At 36.5% G+C, this 15,650-nt stretch overlaps 1 protein-coding gene across 3 annotated transcripts in view; it reads right to left on the bottom strand.

Moving 5' to 3' along the window:
* Nucleotides 1-15,650, bottom strand: part of ZNF280D (zinc finger protein 280D) — a 97,879-nt gene that overhangs the window by 81,397 nt on the left and 832 nt on the right. The window lies entirely within an intron of this gene.

The following is a 15,650-nucleotide window of genomic DNA, read 5'->3' as shown; positions in this document are numbered from 1 at the left end:
AATGAACAGGCAAAGAGAAGGGAAAAGGCTGGAATTCAGTCTTGAAAGAAGTGGCCTTCAAGGCGATCAGGACTAGAACAGGGAAAATTCAGGTCCTGGAAGAGGCTGCTCTTTCCAAGAAAAAAAACATAGAGCAATGAGGCCAGCTTTCCCTGCCCATCTCCTCACTTACACAAAAAACTTCGTTCTCTGAAGGTAACTTATCAAATAATTAGCACTTTAATTCTCTGAAATTAAGATAAATCCAGATGGATTCCTTAAAGCCAAAACAATTCTCCAAGTTAGTGAGCTCAATCAGACTTTGAAAGGACAATAAAATACTTAATAATATTAACAATTAAGAATTTGAAAAATAATATCCTTAATTGTTTTCTTTCTAATGCAAGGTGCAAATCGCAACACTTTTTTCATAGGATATGAAAAGGACCCTATCTCAAAAAGCTACCTATTAGGGGGATTATGATGAATACATAAATATCTTATAAAAGAGGATATGGTTGCTATAATTACAAAAACTAAAAGTGGTACAGTAGAGGTTCTTGATAAGGTTTGGGGCACCACAGAAATATAAAAGTTAGCAAAATTTTGTGAATACTCAATTTCTGGAAAGATAAGACAGTGCATCAAATTCTCATAACAGCCTATGAACCAAAAAGTTAAGAGTTTCTAGGTTAGGAGTTTGAATAAAAGCAATCACACTAGCCAGGGGTTAGGAAATACCCTATCATGGAAGAAACATATACATTAACCCTTAAAGTAAAAATATTTTCATTAGCACTGTTTTTAAAAAAATAAAACATGTTTACTGAAAATGGTTCAAACATACAGAAGTATATAGAGTACAAAGTAAGAATCTATTCCCTCTCCTGCCCTATTCCCAATCCCACTCAGTAGTTTGGTGTGTGTGTGTGATGCAACAGATAATAGTGATTGAAGACAGAGTTGTGGTTAAGGGGTAAAAAGGGTATTCTAATGCCTTGAATGACTTAACTAAGGGCAGTATTTACAGCAATAATTTGAAAAAAGCCTATCCTGTGTGCAGATTAAATTTATACATGAGTAGAGAGTGTAATACATGTAAACAAACAGAATGAGGCTTTACCCAGTCTGTCCCTGGATCGAAAAACAAATGAAGGAATATGTTAAATAAATAAATAAATGGAATGAAGTTTTAAAAGATCTCAATAAGAGAACGAATGGTAGTAACAGTTTTGTATTTGCCCCCCTCCAAAAAAATGAACAAAAATACAAATTGAAGATGTACTGTTGAAGATGTACCAGAAGATCTATAAGACGGAAGGTCATTTATTCCAAAAGTATACAATTGGCCCTCCCTATCCATGGTTCCACATCCACAGATTCAACCAACCACGGACTGAAATATTCAGAAACAAAACCAATAAACAGTAACAACAGAATAAAAAATACAAATTTAAAAACATATAACAACAATTTACATAGCATTTACTTTGAATTAGGTATCATAAGTAATCTAGAGATGATTTAAAGTATATGAGAGCGTGTGTATAGGTTATATCCAAGTACTACACCATGTTATATAAAGGACTTGAGCATCCTCAGATTCTGCTATCCACTGGGGTCCTGGAACCAATCTCTCATGAATACTAAGGGACAGCTATACTGATTGAACATATACTGTGTGTCGGGTAGGAATACAACAATGAACAAAAATTAATACATAGTTACTGCATTCATGAAACCTGTAGTCTAGAGATAGGGACAAACACTCATACAAAGGGATGTAAAATGACAATGGTAAGTGCTATGAAGGTTATGAATCTGGAATTATAGCCAGTATAATCAAAATTGGTTTTGCTAAAAAAAAAAAACAAAAAAAAACAAAGTGATGATTAAGCTGTTATTTGAAGAAAGGGTTGGAGTTAACTAGGCAAACAGGAGAAGGAAGGGAGGATTCCATGAAGAAGGAACTGCACGTGCAAAAGACCTATGGTAAAAGGCAGGCCAGCAAATATGAAAAGCTGCAAAGAAACCACTGTGACAAAAAAAAAAAAAAAAGCAAGGAGTTACATGGGAAGAGATAAGACAACAGAGATAGACAAGAGTTAAGAGTTAAACAATGAAGCACCTATGGACTGTGTTAAGAAATTCTGTCCTTATCCTAAGAACAATGAAAAACCATTGAGGGATTTTAAGTGGGGACTGATATCAGATTTGTGACACAGTGTCAAAATAACAGAATTTGAGTATTAAATCAGAGAGAAGGTCATTTTACCCTATTCTATACTAATCAACACCCCCACTTGAAATACTACATATTGGTCATGATTCTTTCAACTATAAGTAACAAAAACCCAACTCAAACTGGCTTATGCAAAAGGATATTTATTGGCTCATTTGTAAAAATAACTAGACATAATTCAAACAATATCATGTGAATCTAGTTTCTTTCTCCATTCCTGGGCTTCGCTTCCTCTGTATTGATTCTATCCTCATAATCTCCATTGAGGATGACTGTAACAGCTCCAGTCTAACACTCTTCAAAACTGAAATCCAGGACAATGACAAGAGACCCAGCTATTATTGGAGTTGGTTTGCTTGGCTAAAATTACATGCCCTTCACTAAGCCAATCACTAAGGGAATGCTAAGGCATTGTGATAGGTTTGGGCTTACATCACATGCTCTCCCTGGTACCAGAGGGAGAGTCTTAATCAAAAAGCACAAGAATAAAGATTGGAGGAAAGAATGGTTTTCCAAAGGAAAACCAAGTAAGGGTAAATAGATGCTGGGTGGCAAAAATAACAGATGACCACTACAAGGAATTCAGAACTAGAGCTTTGTCTAGGTCAAGTTGAAAGGACTAAAGTCCTAAAAAACATGAGACTATAGGGTGGGAGAAGTAAAAGCTATTTACGGAAATTTTAAAGTTTGTCATGAGAAAGAAGGAAAGAAGGTGACTTGATCTTTGTGTAGCTCAAGTAACAATAACAACAATAGTAATATTTACTTGTTTTGAGCAAACTAGAGAATTGCTAGTATTGAGCTTTAACATTACTTCATTCCTTACATTCTACTATGTTACCATCACTATAAATTATACAATATAATGATAAATATATAATTATAAAATAATTGTAATTAGTACACAATTATTAACATTAGCTAACATTAAATGCATATATTATTTCATCTAATCCTCAAAAACTCCTATGAGGTAGACACTATCATCATCCCCTGTTTACAGCTGTGGAAATTTAGTTACACAGGGTAAGTACCTTGTCCAAAGTAACAAAACTTAGTAAAGGAGCAAGGATTCAAACCCAGGCACTTCTAAGGCCGAATATTTCAGATATGACACTATTTGCCTCCACCAGGAATACTGGAATATTTGGAATACCAAATTACAGGGAGGCAAACTTCATCTCAATACAAGAACAAAACAATTAGCAGTTAAAATATCAAAAACTAAGACGAACTCTAGGTGAGAAAGCTCACCAAAGAAAAATATGAAAAATTTAAGCATTATGTGATTGAAAATGTTCACTTTCAAGATCCCTTCAAGAACCCTTCCAACCCTAACACCGAAAATATTTCCATCTAGTAGAGGTATGTAAATTTCTGCCTAGACTGAAAGATATGAAAGATTTTTAATTATTTCACTAAAAAAAATTATTCTAATTAGACATGTTGAATTATGAAACTTCATTTTTGAATTGGCAATAAAGTATTTGGTAATCAACCTGCTACATCCAAATATTTTCTAGGACCTTGCAAGTGCAATATAATGAATGAAGCAGTTAGGTTGAAGCTCAACACTGAGAATAAAAGTCTTGAGTTTATTCAAAACAAGTAAATTCTTTAAAAAAAGTAACATCCAATAATCTTAAATTAATTTCATTTTAATAAAGATGTTTGATGGCTTAAATCAAAACTCTCAATGAAATCACCTGCTTCACAGACACCGATTCAGATCAAACATCTCAAATATTATAGCATCATGATAACTCAACCTTTTAGAATTTTAACATTTTTGTAAACGCAAAGTTCTTTTAATATAATATTAATACGTAGAAAGGCTATGCTTCAACAGACTACTTAAATCTACAAACGAATCTAAATCAGTACGGTTATTAAAAGCTTTGATATGAACGAAAACTTTTTCACACAGGATACAGGGAATCTCTTCATCACTTCCTCTTCACCCAACTATAACCTCCTGCAAACCTGATCCAGGTTGCAAACCACCTGCTCTAGTTACTGCTACCCACTTTGTCAGTCAAAACTGAGCTGAGCACAGCAGGGCAGCTATAGCATTATCTACTCTACAGTACTTTACTAAAAGCAAGTATCCACCTGAAGATCCCAAAAACCCTCCCAATAGCCAAATCAAATTACCTTTTCTTCATTTGCATTTTCCTTGTTTATCTCGCAGCTATTTTAACCCCATTTCTTGAAATATCATGCTCAGTAATTTTCTATACACCAACAGTCCTGTGTACTCACCTACTCCTTTTTAACTCTACAGATTCTCCAGATTACTCCCACCTTAAATAATGTAAAAACAGGTTTTCCACAAAGTTTAGACCTCAGTCCTACATAAAGTGTTCCCCACAGCAGATCTAATAAATTCCATAGTCTCAGCTATCAATTCTCAACAGCAGCCTATATGATCAGAAAATAATCACCTCTGCTATAGTTTCAATGTTTGTCTCTCAAACCTCATGTTGAAATTTGATCTCCAATGTTGCAGGTAGGGTAATGAGACGTGTTTGGATGGAAGAGACAAATCCCTCATGAATGGCTTGGTGCTGTCCTCATGGTAATGAGTGAGTTCTCAGTCTATTAGTTCCCACAAGAAATGGTTGTTTAAAAAAAAAAAATAAGCCTGAGAGACCGCCCTCCTCTTTCTCTCGCTTCTTCTCTCTCACCTTATAAACTGCTACCCACACAGCTTCCCCTTTGTTTTTCCACGAATGGATGCAGCCTGAGGCCTTCACCAAAAGCCAAGCAGATGCTGGTACCACGCTACTTGTACAGCTTGCAGAACCATGAGCCAAATAAACCTTTTTTCTTTATAAAATGCCCAACCTCAGGGATTTATTTATTTATAAGAACACAGACGGAGAAAGACAACCTGACATCTCATCTAAGTCACAGTCCTTCCTCTTTTACTACTGAAAACTGCTATCTAGATATTTAAAAATAATAAAAACACCTCAAATTCAGTACATGCACACCTTGGAGATATTGAGGGCTCTGTCCCAGACCACCACCACCACAATAAAGTGAATATTGCAATAAAGCAAGTCACACGCATTGTTTGGTTTCTCAGTGAATATAAAAGTTAGATTTACAACTATAGTATAGTCTAAATGTGCAATAGCATTGTCTCTAAAAAACAACATATATACCTTAATAAAAACTACTTTATTACTAAAAAAAAGATAAAGCTCATTTGAGCCTTCAGTGAGTCATAATCTTTCTGCTGGAGGAAGGTCCTGCCTCCATGTTGATGGCTGCTGACTAATCAGGGTATTGCTTGGCTGAAGGTTGGGGTAGCTGTGGCAATATCTTAAAATAGAAATTATTTCTACAGCATTATTCATAAAAGCCAAAAAAAGCAGAAACAACCCAAATGTTCAACTAGTAAATAAAATGTGGTATATCAATACAATGTAGCATTATTTAGCAATTTTTAAAACTGAAGCACTGATACATGCTACAACATGAAGCCTTGAAAGTAAAAGAAGTCAGTCACACATTGTTTGATTCTATTTATATCTAATATCCAGAATAATGGGTAACAGGTTTCCTTTTGAGGAGCTGAAAATATTATGGAATTAGATAGTGTTGACAGTTGTACAACACTATCAATGTACTAAATGCCACTGAATTGTACATTTTTAAATGGTGAAATTATGTTATATGAGTCTTACCTTAAATTATAAAAGTTAGTTTTACTTTTGCATTTCCCTTTTTCTACTAATGAAACTGCCATCCTTCCAATCTTGAATCCCTGGAGGTTTTTTTTCAATGTCTCCCTCTTTTAATTATATCTAGTCAATTCCCCAGTCCTATAGACTTCCTTCAAAATATTTGCCACACCACCCTTGCCTCTCCATCCACTCAATACTTGGCCAGGCCCATAGAACCTCACACCTAAAGTGAAACAGATTTACTTTATAAGATTCACTTTATGCAGTTGCTCCTTAGCTTATGATGGGGTAATGTCCTGATTAAACCCATCGTAAGTTGAAAATATCGTAAGTTGAAAATGCATTCAATACACCTAAAATACCGAACATCACAGCTTAGTCTAACTTACCTTAAACGTGCTCAGAACCCTTACATTAGCCTGCGGTTGGGCAAAATCATCTGACAACATAGTATACCGTATGTTATCAGTTGTTTACCCTCATGATCATGTGAGTGACTGGTAGCTGCAGCTTGCTGTTGCTGCCTAGTATCACAATATGGTATCATACCACATATCACTGGCCCGGAAAAAGATCAAAATTCAAAACTTGAAGTACAGTTTCTACTAAACGTATACCACTGTCACACCATCATAAAGTCAAAAAACCTTAAGTTGAACCATCTTAAGGTGGGGACTATCTGTACTTGGTCTCTCCGCATCCAGATTTTTGCTTTCATCTCTTCAATAAAGAGCCCCCAAATTAACAAGTTACTAAAATAATGCTTTCATTCTGTCATTTACCAATTCCAAATTCTTTAATAACTTCCCATCAACCTATACAGAGCTGGGTTAGGTTATCCTACTGCTAAAAGCTTCTAGGTGCAGTGAGGTGCAGAATAGGTCAAATGCTTTAGGAGCCAGCACTTCTAACAGTTGTTGTCACTGCCAGCCTGTAAGGCTAGCCTGCATTGTCTAGCCCAAATAGAAGAGAACATGTAATTCTGAGATAAAAAGGCTGAGGGTGAAGTGAGGGAAAACCAAGGCACCATATCTTATAAAATGAATACACGGTATCTGGCACCCAGTATTATTCCAATGAATAAAATAAACTTTTTCTAAGACTTGATTTCTTCATCTGTAAAGGATGGATGATGATAACACCACCTTTTCCAAAGAAGTATTTGTTCTGATGATGGAATATGGTAACTGTGAGCATACTTTATAATCTCTTAAACACTACAAAAAAAGAAATCAAAGAATAGAAAGACATCTCTTGCGTATAACTTCTCAAATGAACAGACACTACAATGTAGTGTCATCAAAGTAGTGCCAGTTTTCTTATTTACCTTTTTCTATTCAATAAAGTTGTCAGATCTATTTTTTTCCTCATGGAATGTAAGAAAGCTATTTCCGTGTTGCATTTTGGTTATGAGGGCCTTTCTAGCAGCAGTCAGCAATCCTGTATAGCTGAGAGTCAGATAATCTTAAACCTTGAATAGGAAAAGCAGAGCAAGTAAAAAAACAAAGCAAGAGATACAACAGAGATTAGGATTATACCTAAAACCCCCAGACCTCTCCCAAGCCCCTCCAGGCTTAGCTTAGACTTGCCAAAGGTAACCCACAAAATAAGGAATGCACAGGAGTGAAGCCTAGAAGCAAGAGGCAAATTAGTTCATAGACTAATCATCTTTGCTTTGGTGACTAGCCCTAGTCAAAATGCATATCAACTGAACAGCATTCAGTTAATAACGTTAAAAAAAAAAAAAAAATCCCAAATCTGACCAAAAAAAGATGTGTGGTTGACTAACCTTTACGGATGGAATCTTTGCCTGGGAGTCCACAAACCCCAAACCTAAGAAATTTTTTTCAATATGCATTCATTTACTTAAAGATGATAATAATGAAAGCATTACATATTTTTACAAAAAATAAGTGTATTTCTCAAAACAAAAAATTTGGAGAAGAGTGGTATTGTTTTACATTTTTGCTACATTTTTGCATACCTCATTAATATGTCTTAATAAAGACAGCTGGATTCTCTTACAACCTTCTGCATTCAACCTGTTGCACTACATTCTTCCATTGAAGTGAAGAAAATACAGCTTCACAAGAAAAGTATGTGGTAAAGGGAGGACCTGGTAGAATCCTTCAAAGTGTCTCAAGCCCAAGACCACATTTAAAGAACTACTGTACTAGAGAAACACAAGTCAAAGCCCCTTTTAAAAAAGAAAGCTAAATTACTATACTGGCTGGTCAAAAATGTGTAAGTTGCATAACAACCCAAAAAGTAAAGCAGTAATTTTAAACTGTTGGGGAATATTCAGGTGATTTAAAAAAAAAAAAAAAAAAAACACTAAGAAAAAGTATTTATTGAACATTAATTACATGTAAGGCATTGTATTTACAAAGAAGCAAAGCATACATCATCCCAAAAATCACTTTGTCTTCATCCTGTTGTACAAAACCAGAAAAACAGGAATGTTTGCAAAGAAAATGACTGAAATGAAATACGCTTTTGGTGTAATCCATTTAACCAAAAAGTCTCAATACAACACCTGATGTGCCAGGGTTCCAATTAATAATTTTTTATTATGAAAGGTCTCTGAAGGTAAAGCTTGGAAGAAAGGTTTAAAGAAAACAACAACAAGCTGGTAACAACAAAAAAACTTTAGAAAGAAACCTCAAGGAATAACTTTCTAGGTACTGCCTATATTCATTAGAGATGTATTAAAGTACAACAGGCTAAAAAAATCTATTATGGAAGTAGAAGAGGCTGGTAGGTTTAATGTGTGTCTTGGAGAGGGGTGGAACTCTAACTGTCCAAATTAACCATTGAAGTTCAGTGTACTATCAGAGTCCAAAGGAAACTATTTTAGCTTTTTACTTTCTTTCTTCAGCAGTTACTACTTAGAAAGACTGACATTTTATTATTCACATTGTTTCCTAGAGATCTTTAAACAAAGAGGGGAAAATTTACTTACTACTTTTAAATAGATTAAAACTCTTTATATCTTACAATTATTATGTGGGTCTATAACAGAATCCTTTTATCAATCTAAAATACATTATGGGATGTTAGTGACTTTATTCTTCCTACATCTTGAAATATTTTGCTAACTCCATCATTCTAGGTATTATTTCACCATTGTTCATCAATTAATCCCAACTACGCTAAAAAAATAAGAAAATGGGACTGCCTAAAAGAGTAATAGTGAAATAAATCATCACTAATGCATTAGCCTTCATTTTTCTCATTTATTTTCCAGTTTTCTTATAGTTTTGCAAAAATATTGCATCAACTTTCAAAGACATATAGAAAACTGAAGACATTTTTGTAGTCTATGTCAGGGAGGGAAAACAATTCCTCTATCATCTTTGGTTCAGTACCTCATGGCCTGTGAATTAAACTATGAAAAGACAGATTCACAAGAGAAGAAACATACGATTTTTATTAGTATTTACATGCACAGGAGTTCACAAAAAAGAAGTGAAACTCAAACAAGTAGTTAGACGTAGGGGCTTTTATACTATTTTAATTCCCCCAAAAAGGGGAACTTGGAATATCAGGAACAATAAACCATGGGAAAGTGGCTAGAAAAAGATGGGAGAACTAATGGAAGATAACGGTTATTTCAGTAAAGTTTGTTTATACAAACTCATCTCTGCCTTGACTCTCCATCTCAAGGGAAAAGAGTTGCTCTTTCCTCCCTGTTGCAAGAAGGAAATTGGCTGGGCGTGGTGGCTCATGCCTGTAATCCCAGCACTTTGGGAGGCCGAGGTGGGCAGATCACCTGAAGTCAGGAGCTTGGGAACAGCCTGGCCAACATGGCAAAATCTCCTCTACTAAAAATACAAAATTAGCCAGGCATGGTGATGCACGCCTGTAGTTCCAGCTACTCAGGAGGCTGAGGCAGGAGAATCACTTGAACCCGGGAGATGGAGGTTGCAGAGAGCCAAGATCATGCCACTGCACTCCAGCCTGGACAACAAGAGCAAGACATCGTCTCAAAAAAAAAAAAAAGGAAAGAAAAAAGATAGAAATTAATGCTCTGCTACTACTAGGCAAATAAGGGGAGGGCACAGAACTCTTCCTGCATCTATTGATTCTCACTTCCCTTCAACTCAAAATAATCCTTATGCTTGAGTGGCATATTCTGATCCCCTTCATCTGTTTTTAGTTTTCACTGAATACAGTTAAGAACTCAGACTTCATTTTCTGACCAAAATGGGAGAAGAAAATTAACAGAGGAAAGCACTTCACAACTATTAGATGAACCAGAAGATTAACACAAAGATGGATAGCACACTTTAGACTCTTAATGATGGTAGTGAAAATGAGTTTGTAAGGGAAATCTCAGACTGAGTCCTCAGATGAGTTATTCTAGACAAATTCTCTCAAACTTAATCGATGAGAGAACATCGTATTTCTAAAAACAAAAAGGAAATATGGCATTCTTCAGCGGGAAGAACTTCATCACACAGTATTTTTACATTAAGAGTATGGACCATGCTGTTCTGCTCAAAGAAAATGTGACAGTCTTTGATCCCTTACAAGTGTGTGCTAAACTTTTACTTAATACAATTTTGTTTTTAAGAGACAGGGTCTCACTCTGTCACCCAGGCTGCAATGCAGTGGCACAATCGCAGCTCACTGCGGCCCAGACCTTCCAGGTTCAAGTGATCCTCCCACCTTAGCCTCCCAAGTATCTGGGACCACAGGCATACGCCACTACACCCAGCTAAGTTTTTATTTTTTGTAGAGACAAGGTCTCCTTATGTTGCCCTGGCTGGTCTTAAACTCCTAGGCTCAAGTAATCCCGCCTTGGCCTCCCAAAGTGCTGGGATTATAGGCGTAAGTCACCACACCCAGCCTTGATACAACGCTTAAGTGCACAAGTATTGAATGCAGGTGTATGCAAAGGTGACTGGAAGGAAACAGAAAATGAAGACATTTTAAAAAATTCATCGGATTGATCATTCTAATTATTTATAAATCTGAAATTGAAAATATCTTGCAATTGTGGAGCAAAGAAGACAGATGTACTGTCTTCAACAAAATTGTGAACTATCAAAGGTTTCAAAAACTCTTCCAGTATCACATTTTGATGATGTACATGCAAAAAGGCAACCCAGAAGGAATGACAAGCAAGAACCTATTAGGGAAGCATTTGAAATTTAGAATCAGTATTCATAAGACAAATAGTTCCAGGGTTATGTATGAAAGGTGTTAAGTACAGACAGTCTCCAACTTAAGATGGTTCAACTTAAAACAATTTTTCAACTCTATCATGGTGTCAAAGTGCATTCATTACTTCAAGTACTCATACAACCATTCTGTTTTTCACTTTCAGTACAGTACTCAATAAATTACACGAGATATTCAACACTTTATTATCATAAGTTTTAAGTTAGATGATGTTGCCCAACTGTAGACTACTGTGAATGTTCTGTGCATATTTGAGGTAGGCTAAACCAAGATATGAGGTTCAGTATGTTAGGTGCATTAAATGCATTTTCAACTCATGATACTTTCAACTAATGATGGGTTTATCAAGGATGTAACCTATCGTAATTCAAGGAGCATCTATAATTAATTCCATTCAGATGATGTTGCCCATTTCAGGTAGAAATACCTTCAAAGGTGAAAAACAGGAAATGAAAATCTGAGCAACAGGTGACAATGAAATATGATAAGCTTGGACAATGTAGATCTACACAGAGATTTGGAAAAGGTATGAGAGCAGAATCAAGATTGATATATAAGAAATGCCAGAAAAATTTCAAAACTCTGTCAGACATATAACTTGTGACAAATTTTTTACAAATTTAGACTTGGCTGAATATCATACAGCATCAAACTCTCCTTGTTGGCACTCTTATGAAGAACAGCATTGAACTTCTATGAATTTTCACAAATGGAAAGGCAAAAGAAGTCAATCACATAAAATCTGGATTTCGAATATACTTCATGATTCTTATTGTCCTAAGGAAAACTATACCTACCCAGAATTCTCAGCTCAATTCATCTCAACCATCAATGAATTTTAAATCCTTACATAAATTAACCTGAAGTAATCTGTATTACAAAAAGACTACAGGAGTGATACATTCAAAAAGTGGGTCAGAAACAATACTTGGAAGAGAATGACTTGAAGATGGCTTATGACTGGTATTAGTTCAGAGTATACTTTCATTGTATGGGAAAAGCTTCAGTTACAAAACTGTAAGTTACCACGAAGAAATTCCTCATGCAACTAGGAAAATAACTTGCAGAAACTAGGAAGGGAATGTTGTCTTATCCTCTAACCAGAATGATTTTTGCACATATCTGAAAATGGGAAGAAAGGAAGATGTTCTTTGTATAGATACAAAAACTCAAAAAGGAAAAAAATGGGTGTTATTAAATAATAAGAATGTTTACATAAAGCGTTCAAATGTGATGTATATTTGTTGTAGGGGTGTCATGTAATTAAATGCATGAAATAGATATTTTGTTTTTTATTTTTCTAAGTATATACAAAGAGAATTGCTATATTTAAATTCTTATTAAAAGCTCCAGTAAGTTGTTTTACATTATGATATATTTTTACTCCTATAAATTATACATAACTTAAAATGCAAAAAAGTAACAGTCCCTTCTGACCCAGATGATAATGATAATTGTATACTTTTCCTCCTATACTGAGGGTTAAGAGAATCCTTAAAATTGCTTTGGAGAAATGAATTAAAATTCTAAACATACAATTTTTGATACAAGGCACTAAGTAAATCAAGTCATTATTTAAATCACTATTTAAAGAAATCTGACTGAAAATTCAAACAGTTTTTTAATTCTTCTCTAAAGCAAGAAAAAAACTATTCAGGATTTATATATTTAATTAGTGAATATATCAAAAACATTCCTCATCTTCCAAAACTTGCTTTTGGAATAACAAAATATGTTGTCAATAGAAATTTCCAATTTCCTGTCACGTAAAACTACAGTTGACTTTTCATTTGTGAAAATTGCTATTTCAGTGAGCCAATGCTAATTAATAAAACACTGGAATGAAAAAAGACTGGATTAGTAGCCTAACTGGACAGATGTTCCAGTTGAAGCACTTGCAATCCTTCAACATCAAACTACTTCAGAACTTTTCTATTTACCATAGCTTACTACTGCTAAAATGGTCCTAAGGAAACTTTCAAAGAAGGCAAAGTCTTTCTGACATCTACTTTCTGCCTCCTCTCTCCTAGTCTCCCTAGGCTCTGATGCCGACACACAGTAGCATTCCAAGTTCCCTAAAGTAGATAGGTTAGCATTTCCTCCAGAATTGTCTCCACTCCTCCTTCTTCCTAACTTCCAAACCCATACCTAAGGACTGCTCCCAACTGTGTTTATCAGATTACTGCAGATAAATTCTCACCCTAATGCCAAAATATCACACCACAAATTACTTGCTAATTGCAGAAGGAAATGCTTACAATGGAAAGATAGCCTGTCAAATTTAGGATTATTAGTAAGACAAGCCTACTTTATGTGCCTTTGGATGTTGTATGCAATGAAGCATACTGCATGACTTACAAAGTATTCCTATCAGAAAAAAATATTAAACCTGAATATATTCAAGCCTTTAGACCCAATTCCAAGTTTACAGAAAACAGGATAGAGGGAACAAATTTAAACACTATGAGGAGGAACTATCACTAAAACATGGAATATGGGTTATTCTATAAGACTACAGACCTGGTCTCTCCAAAAGATCAATGTCACCCAGCGCTGTGGCTCACATCTGCAATCCCAGCACTTTGGGAGGCCGGGGCAGGTGGATCACTTGAACCCAGGAGTTTGAGACCAGCCTAGGCAACACTGCAAAACCCCATCTCTACAAAAAATACAAAAATTAGCTGGGTGTGGTGGTGTGCTCCTGGGTTCCCAGCCACTCAGGAGGCTGAGGTGGAAGGATGGCTTGAGCCCAGGAAGGTCAAGGATGCAGCGAGCCAAGACTGCTCCACAGCACTCCATCCTGGGACACAGAGCAAGTACCTGTCTCAACAACAACAACAACAACAAAACGATTGAAAAGGAATTTCGAAGAAATGGGGGGAAATGTGAATATATACTACACCACATGTTAGAGTGTAAGGAATATTCTTCACTTTCTTAAGTGTGATTGTGGTACTGTTACACAGAAAAATGGCCTTGATCTCTTACATACTGACACACATGCAGCATTTAGGGCTGAACTGTCATATCCGTAACGCACTTTGAAATGTTCGGAAAACAGAATGTGAGGGAAGTGGAAAACGCAAATATGGCAAAAAGGTAGCGTTAAAACTAGGTGGTAGGTATGGTGTTCAAATGGGCTATTTAACTTTTCAATATTTTCGAAAAAAATAACAGGTTGCAAAGTCAATAAATTCATTCGAAAATAAAAATATAAAAGCCAGGCTAGATGATGCACACCTGTAATCCCAGCTACGGAGGCTGAGAGGTCAGCTTGAGCCCAGGAGTCTGAGACCAGCCTGGGCAACATAACACCCGCATTTCAAAAGTAAAACATAAAAATATCAACGAAAGGGCAATTGAGTAGTATTTCTTAAAATCTTTAGGTGAGCCTCCTTGCCTATTCTCATCTACTTCGTTCCCACAAAAATGGTATATACTAGCGTTGAGCACTGGAGAAGGAGTCAGAAGACCTACGGTTCTATTAATATAATTGGCCTTGGCTCCTCCTAGTTAGTGACCTCATTCAAGTCCTCTCCCTGAGGCTGTTTCCTTGCCTGCAAAATGATTCCCGCAACCCAGACCACTTCAAAAGGGTTTGCTAAGAGATACAAATCAGGGGTTATCAAAGAAAGAAAAGCAAGACACAATTACAACGGTATTTGTAATGATGTTAAAACATCAGAGGCACACGGCCCTAACAATGGTATAAGCAAACCAGTGCCTTCCCTGGTTAAGTTTCTGCGTGGAGACAGCTGGAGTTGGCACAGTAGTCCCCCAAAGCAGGACACCTTACAGATGCTAAGAGGCAGTTTTTGTGCTTTAAAACTCTCCTTCTAGCGTTCCATTTTATGTTTCATGGCACTAAAAAAGACAAATTCTGTCCAAACCTGAAAACAATAAAGCCAAATATTTAAGATGACAGATTTTTTTTTTTTTAAACTAACGAATCTTCGCAAACAAAGACTCTTGGCCAAAGGTCTCCCGTGCTTGCAGAAGCGGGTTCACCTTGACGTTTTTCCTCTCCAGCAGATTTCTCCTTAAAAGCGTTAAAACTTGAGATAAGTTGGGAGGAACTCCTTCCATCGCTGGAGCAGGCTAAAACCTCAGAGTGAGATCATTCTTTCCGTCTCAGTAAGTGAACCTTGCAAAGCTCAGAAAATTGTGTCTCCAACTCCACGTTTCTCCTCAGGGCCCTTCTTCTGTAGACAATAACGGGAATTCTATGGCAGAGCAGGGGAGGTCCCTTTGACAAAAATGAGGGTGCAAACGTGGAACGACCGGTCATCTGGGCCAAACGAGGGGCCCTGTGCCTGCAAATCCCGAACCCCCTTTTGGTCTCCTTTCCTACGACTGAAGAGACACGGGGGTGGGCTGTGGTGTGAGAAGCATGGGTCTTGGCCAAACATCGGCACAAAATGTACCAAAGGGAGTTGCCTCCAGAGAGAAAAGCCAAAACCAGGCTGGGGACAAACAGGCGCACAGGCCTGGGAGGGGAGGTGGTGGAGGAGCAGAAGGCGGCGGCCCGCGCGGCCCAGGCCTGCAGC

This window comes from Mandrillus leucophaeus, unplaced genomic scaffold, assembly GCF_000951045.1.
Source record: "Mandrillus leucophaeus isolate KB7577 unplaced genomic scaffold, Mleu.le_1.0 Scaffold2187, whole genome shotgun sequence".
In the NCBI taxonomy this organism is placed as follows: domain Eukaryota; kingdom Metazoa; phylum Chordata; class Mammalia; order Primates; family Cercopithecidae; genus Mandrillus; species Mandrillus leucophaeus.
The sequence above is the reverse complement of the archived record's forward strand: the minus strand, read 5'-3'. Positions and strand labels throughout refer to the sequence as shown.